Here is a 7,563-nt window from a genome sequence, read left to right as displayed (position 1 = left end):
GACAGCGATGCAGCCCAGCGAGCTCGTGTTTGAGTTCGCCAGCAATGGGATGGATGAGATCCACCAGGTAGCTATCAGAGGGACAGACACCAACGTCCACGCCTCCAATGTTTACGTGTTTCACTGCTTCTAACCGAGGTCCAACGTAAACATGTCACTTAACGTAACATAACCGGAATTCGCTTGTTTGTTTTAAAATGGATTTCCATTTTTAACCGCAAAACGGTCAAACCTGTTCACTGGCTGGTGGCAGTGGGTCATAGCCTGATCATCGTGCTTTTGTTATCTTGAAAAGGAGCCCTTCATATCTACATAGGTTGTCTTCCATGGACTCTGCAGTCTGCAACCTTACCCCATATAGGGCACTCAATCCTACACTCCTGCACCACGTAGAAGAGAGATCATTTTCTTATTTCTTTTATTGAACATACAGACATCCCCATACAGACAGGCTCTTGTTGACTGTAGATGTTTCCCGGCGAAAAAAAACAACAACCTCCTGTGCCTTATGAAGGGGGGTTGAATGACAGGAAGGCTCAGGGAGCGAGGGGAGGGCAGTAAAAGATGCCGGCTGGAAGAACAACATGGATGGAAAAAGTGAGTTATCAGGAGCCAGTGCTGTGTTTAATGTGTGTGGGCGGGGAAGGTGTGGCTAGGCAGTTAGGCCTGTGTTTATGGCGCAAAGGTGAGTGTGTGTGCGTGTGTGTGTGTGTGTGTGTACCACCGGCCCTGTCAGGGAACCCACAATCACCATGGTGAAGCGCTGTCCTTAAAGAGAAAGAGTCTTTGTGTGTCTGTTGTGTCGGTTTTATGTTTGTGTGTGTGTGTGTGTGTGTGTTTTTTATGCTTTGTGTTGTTGTGTGTATGTTTATGTGTTTTTTTTTTGGTAGTTTTTGTGGTTTGGGTGTTTTTGTGCATATGTCTTGTGTTTGATGTGTGTGTGTGTGTGTGTGTGTGTGTGTGTGTGTCCCTCCAGAGGGACGTGTTGTGTGGTTGTGTGTGTCGGTTTTCTGTGCATCCGTGTGTGTTGTATTTATACGGGTCCTCTGTGTGGTTCTGTGTGAGCGTGTGTGTGTGTGTGTGTGTGTGCGTGTGTGTGTGTGTGTGTGTGTGTGTGTGTGTGTGTGTGAGCGTGTGTGTGTGTGTGTGTGAGCGTGTGTGTGTGTGTGTGTGTGTGTGTGTGTGTGTGTGTGTGAGAGCGTGTGTGTGTGTGTGTGTGAGCGTGTGTGTGTGTGTGTGTGTGTGTGTGAGTGTGTGTGTGTGTGTGTGTGTGTGTGTGTGTGTGTGTGTGTGTGCGTGTGTATCCAGTGACGTGCTGTGTGACTGCGGTTCAGGCCTAACCTGACGGACCGGTCCCCGCGCGGCGTGGAGGCGACAGGGTAATTCCCTCAAAGGTCTTCCATTGTTCTGGGGAAACCAGGCCCCTCCCCTTTCCCACCTGGGAGACGGAGCCCAACCAAACATCACCTTTATGGAAGAGGTTATTAGGCTATTAGCGGTCCCTAGCAGGGAGCCTGGGAGTTTCAGTCACACGCACACACACGCGCACACACACACATATACAAACATACACACACGCACGCGCACACACACACACGCACACGCACACACACACACACACACACACACACACACACACACACACACACACACACACACGCACACACACACACCTTTTTTTTTGAAACTCCCAGGCTTTGTTGTTGTTTTGAGGGTCAACATGGTGCAACATGGCTGGTGTAAGGTAGGGTTTCGTCTGAGGCTGTGGGAGCCGTGCGGAGGCTCATTGGTGCCTCTTCGTTTCCCATTCGTGTCGAGGGATCGGCTGTTTGTTGTTCTTACCAGCGTGGCCAGCTCCTGTTTACGTGCAGCGTGCTGAGGTAGGACGGCTGCAGCCTTACCTGGTGAGCTAATACAGCTCGCTAGTCCTGGTCATCTACACACACAGGGTTTTTTTTATTTATTTATTATAATTAAAATAGCCCTCATGGAAGGAGAGCGGTAAATCGACTGAGGCAATCGATCTCTCTCCCTCTCACGCGCTCTTTCCTTCACTCTCTCTTTCCCTCACTCTCTCTCGTCCCTCACTTTCACTTACCTTCACTCTCTCTTCCCCTCACTCTCTCCTCCCTCACTCTCTCTCCTCCCTCACTCTCTCTTTCCCTCTCTCTCTTCCCTCGTTCTCTCTTTCCCCTCGCTCTCTCTCGTTCCCTCTCCTTGGTAGCCGATAGCATGATCCGATTATGTTTTGATGCGATTATTCTTTAAACCAGACAATCGTTCCTCTTAAGTCAACTTCTTTCTTGGGAAGGGGAGTGGCTCCGCTACACTTCCTCAAAAAAGGGTACATGTAGTTGAGTGTTGTATATGTGCTGTATGGGTGCAACCAGTGTCGCGGGCCGTATCTCACAGTTAGACGCCAGTAAAGCAGAAGGGATACGAGGCCCTAGAGGAACCTCTTGGGCGGATGCTGTAGCTGTTAACCGACGAATGGGGAACTCAGAAATGCAAATGGCCCTGGTAGAAAGCAGCATTCAGGGCAACAAAGGAGAAGATGTGGCCACAGTCATGGCAGACAGATGGGTGTCTGTGCTCAAAGCCCTACTCCCTCCACGCACACACACACACACACACACACACACTTCTCTGCTCTTCCTATTTTGCCGTCGCTCGTGTTGGCATCCATTTGGATTGGTCCACAGTCCACACGAGACTAGTGGGGCAGCGTCCAGCTCCCCTCCAGTCCGGGTTCTGTGTAGAGTCCTGGGTGGGAAGGATGCATAGTGTGCTGAACAAACATACTAGTTTACATGAGGGTCCCGAGGTTCTGTTTTTGTGTGTGTTGGTGTGTGTGTGTGTGTGTGTGTGTGTGTGTGTGTGTGTGTGTGTGTGTGTGTGTGTGTGTGTGTGTGTGTGTGTGTGTGTTGCAAGACAAGACAGTGGGCCTCAGACTCCCCCCCCCCGCCCAGTCAGCAGTGAGTTCATGAGATCGAGTCTGTCAACATCTGGAGGAGGTGGTGGTAGTTTGTTTGTGTTTGTGTGTGTGTGTGCGTGCGTGCGTGTGTGTGATGGTGGTCATGTTGGGAGTGCATGAATACAAGAGTTTTTCAAACACATGCAGACCCACATTTGCAAATCAGCAAAGACCACACTCACACGCACTCCACGCCATGACCTGCCTGTCCGCCGGCCTGTCTTCATGTGTTCACCTCGCTCTCTTTCTCTCTGTCTCTCTCTATGTCTCTCTCTGACTCTATGTCTCTCTCTCTCTGTCTGTCTGTCTGCCTGTCTTGATGTTCACCTCGCTCTCTTTCTCTCTGTCTCTCTCTCTGTCTCTCTCTGACTCTATGTCTCTCTCTCTCTTTCTCTCTGTCTCTCTCTGACTCTATGTCTCTCTCTCTCTGTCTGTCTGTCTGCCTGTCTTGATGTTCACCTCGCTCTCTTTCTCTCTGTCTCTCTCTATGTCTCCCTCTGACTCTATGTCTCTCTCTCTCTCTCTGTCTGTCTGCCTGCCTGTCTTGATGTGTGGGGCGGGGGGGGTCCTGGGGCCCTCTTTTGTCTCTCTATCTGATCGTGATAGTGAGTCCATTTGAGTGATAAATGAGAACCACATTCTCATTTATTTACCACACAGTGTGTGTGTGTCACGGGGAGGTCCTGACGACGTCTGCAGCCAAAGCAATCCATGACCGCCCTTTAGCTCAGCCCCTAACACACACTCTGGATTCCTCCAGAAACGTGTGTGTGTGTGTGTGTGTGTGTGTGTGTGTGTGTGTGTGTGTGTGTCTCACCCCGCTGGCATTTCTGACTTTTGTTGACTTTCACCATTATCACGCTGTGGAAGGTCGGCTGTGGAGCATCGGCCGTGATAATCCGACGGCGCCGACTCAGCTAGTTTTATTAGCTGAAGGTTAGCCGAAACGGTAGCATAGCCTTGGACCCACATACCCCCAGCATCACGACGCCCCCCCTCCCTGCCCCCCCCCCCCCCCCTCCCCTCCACACACACACACACACACACCACGGCCCAGACACCTGGAATGCCCCTGGGTCTCCAACAATGGAGTCCTGTGAGAAGACTCAGATAAGCTTTCATTCATAATGATCTTCATGCTAGAGTTACCATATCGCCTCTCTTATCCTGAACTGCGGACTCTGTTGGTTGTCATGAGATTCTTCATGCCAAGGCGTCACCTTGAGTCTAAAATAAATAAATATCCAGACTAGACATACTATGTGCGGCGATAGCGTGATGGCGTTATGGAGTCATGTATTTTCGGAGGCAGAGCAGTGATGTCTCGCTGAAGCTCTTTTCAGTTTGACTCGGTCCATTCAGAATCCCACTATGACTGTTGGGGCTTTGTGGCGGTCATGGGCGTACCCCTTTTTATTAAACAATGACAGCTTTGTGGAGGAAATAGATCACAGTCCGCACTATGAGGCAGTATATCTAAAGCCACGTTGTTATCTTAAATGTAACTGACTGTCGATTGGCCTTCAGCTGTTTAAGTGGAGCCGTGAAATATAAACTGCTTGCCCTGGCTTTAAGGAAGGTTGCTATTGGTTGTTTTGAACTTCCCATTCTTGCCGCAAGAAAAGTGACATTTGCTGCCACCTACAGGTAGAAAATGCGCATGCACGTTCAGTTCCAGGACAGACAGACAGTATCTAACCCTAACCCTCAGGCAGACAGGCAGGCAGGCAGACAGGCAGACAGACAGACAGACAGTCAGACAGTTAGGCAGACAGACAAACTGACTGACTGACAGATAGATACACAGAAAGATAGACAAATAGATACACCTCATATAGTTAAATTAAAAAAACAATGTGGTTTTACATAAATCAGCATTTTTGCAGCATACAAACAACAACAACCTCTCAACCAAGTCAAAGCGATGCATACCTTAACCAAGGGAACAGGCAGCCCCCGCAGGCACAACGCATTCCAACCATCCCATCTGAGATACTCTGCCATTGATTCACATCCACTTCCTCGTCGGAAAGGCTTCCAGACAGTGTGTGTGTGTGTGTGTGTGTGTGTGTGTGTGTGTGTGTGTTCGGCCTGTTGTCCTTGTGGGTTTCATATGTTTGATATCGCATCAAGGCTCGGCTCCATCTTATTGGCCCTTTGTTCGTGATAGTTTCCTGCATTAGCAGGAAGCACATGGTGGAAATGAGCGAGTCGAACGTTGGTGGTTGTTTGGTCAGGGCGTGCTTTCCGGCAATTTACCGTCGATCCATAAAAGTTTATTAGGTTTGATGTTTTCTTTGAAACATGGGAAATACTGAACTGTGTCTTGACGTTTGGCTTCGTCCATGTTGGGATGTGAAGTTGTTGAGAACACAAACAAACCTTTTTTTTCTTTCATAGCAACGGGATTAAGAGACCAGGTTATATATTTTAAAACACCGTCTGTGTACTGAAGACGCTTGCTGTGTTGTTATATGGTGTTGTTTTTGTTGTACTTTGTATCCCATTAGTCTAGACATATTGACATATACTAACGCTGCAAGATCACAAGAAAACACACAAAGAAACACACAAACAAACACACAAACACACCGAGTCCCTTTTAGCAGATGCAAGAGGACCAAAAACTAATCTTTACCTGGGGCAATATCCTCGCTAAATTTGCACACTACTGAATTCCAGCCTTTGACTGTTGTGCGTTGCCTGCGGGTCTTTATGCTTTTATCTGTACTTTTGTCTGCAAACCAAGTCTCCCTTTGGGATAATAATAAACCTACCACTACGACTGCTACTACTACACAGGCCCCTGGGCCGGCCAGCGCGTGACGCCATTTAACACCTCCCCTCCGTGTGTGCCTCGTCTCCTGTTTGTGCCCTTCTGCGTCCAGCTGGACGACCCCTCCGTGTTCCCGGCCGTCATCGTGGAGCAGGTCCCGGCCGCCGACCTCATGCAGGTGTACTCGGGCCTGGAGGCGGACGAGCTGACCAACGGCATCATGGTGGACACCACCCTGCACGTGGTGGAGGAGCCCATCCTGGGCGGGGGTGTGGACCTCACAGGTGAGGGAGAGGGACGGCGTTGTTCTGCTGGTGTCTCCTCGCGTCGGTGACCTGTTGAACCCGGGGCTGTAACGGGAACGTACACACACACACACCCCCCTCCTAACGGGGATGGTACAACCCGGTGACGGTGTTAGAGATGTGCTTATGGCTCGGTTGCCTCCATACCTGTTGAACCAAAAGTGTAATGGTACAACCCGGTGATGATGCTTATGGCTCGGTTCTCTCCGTCCGACTGAAAACCTGTTTGTGTCTATCAACGTACACCACAGAGGTTACGGGTTCGAATGTTGGGGACGTCAAAGAAAAGCCAGCTGGAATCATACGGAATTTAATCACACTGTTTGAGTATCTGCATGGCGCACATGCATCGCCTCACCCTATGTGCTCTTAAAACATCTAAAACAAGCGACCGAACAGTGTTTAACCAATGCTACATCAGCACCACCTAGTGGCTCGTTCCCGACCTTTCAATTGTTTGCGCTAACACAAAGTAAATATCAAAAACGGACGGACGGTTTACATACGTGACCACAGTGACATTGAGGTGCTTTATTTCAAAACAGAGTCGAACGTGTCGACGGAAGACAGCCGAGAGACCAGCGACGCAGCGGCTGCCCTCCTCAACATGGAGTCTCCAAACAACATCTTAGATGAAAAGCGCATGAGTGAGTAATGCACTGAATACATCTTCATCCCTCATAATCAGTCAAAGTGAAAATAATTTTGTATTTGAACCTTGGCATGATGGGATAATAATACGGTGTTTAATCGTGCGTGTGTGTGTTTAGTTCACACCTTTGGCACCCTGCTGGAGTCTGACATGACGTACATCCCTCTGAGGCCGGACCAGATAGACCACAACGGCATGGACATCTCCCTGGATGAGGACACCTCCTCCATGGACGAGCTGCCTCAGAAGACCGTCTCCAAACCCCAGAAGAAAACCAAAGGTGAGTAGCAGCAGGTCATGACCTGTCTGCTCACACACCGTGTGTGTGTGTGTGTGTGTGTGTGTGTGTGTGTGTGTGTGTGTGAAGGTGTGAAGGTGTGAATGTGTGTGTGTGTGTGTGTGTAATTAAATGCTAATTAATCATTACATGTGTAAGGTGTTCTTGAGTGTTGTAGTTCATGTATTGGTTTATTACACGTCTGAGTTAATATGGTTAAAAAAAAGTTGAAACACTGCAATACATTTCTTTAATTAGTTTGTCTTTTCCAGCCAGAATAAGGCTCAACCTTTTTAGTCAGAGCTAAGCACATTTTCAGTCTGCCCGTTAGCTTGCACTGCCACTTAGATCTAATTGAGATGTAGGTGAAAATATGGGCCTGGTGTTAATCATTTTTATTTATTATTGAGTTTCATTATTTATTTGTTTCACTGAGTGGAACAAGAAATGTAGATTACAATCTTGTAAAGAGCCAGTGAGCCCACAGTTTCAGATGTAATTCAAATGTGATTTAAAGGCCTGAGAAAGAGAGTTTTAGGAAAGAGGTGTTATGAGTGTTAATAAGCAAGTGTTGTATCT

Source organism: Micromesistius poutassou (assembly GCF_964030765.1).
Source record: "Micromesistius poutassou genome assembly, chromosome: 6".
Classification (NCBI taxonomy): domain Eukaryota; kingdom Metazoa; phylum Chordata; class Actinopteri; order Gadiformes; family Gadidae; genus Micromesistius; species Micromesistius poutassou.
Note: the sequence above shows the minus strand (reverse complement) of the source record.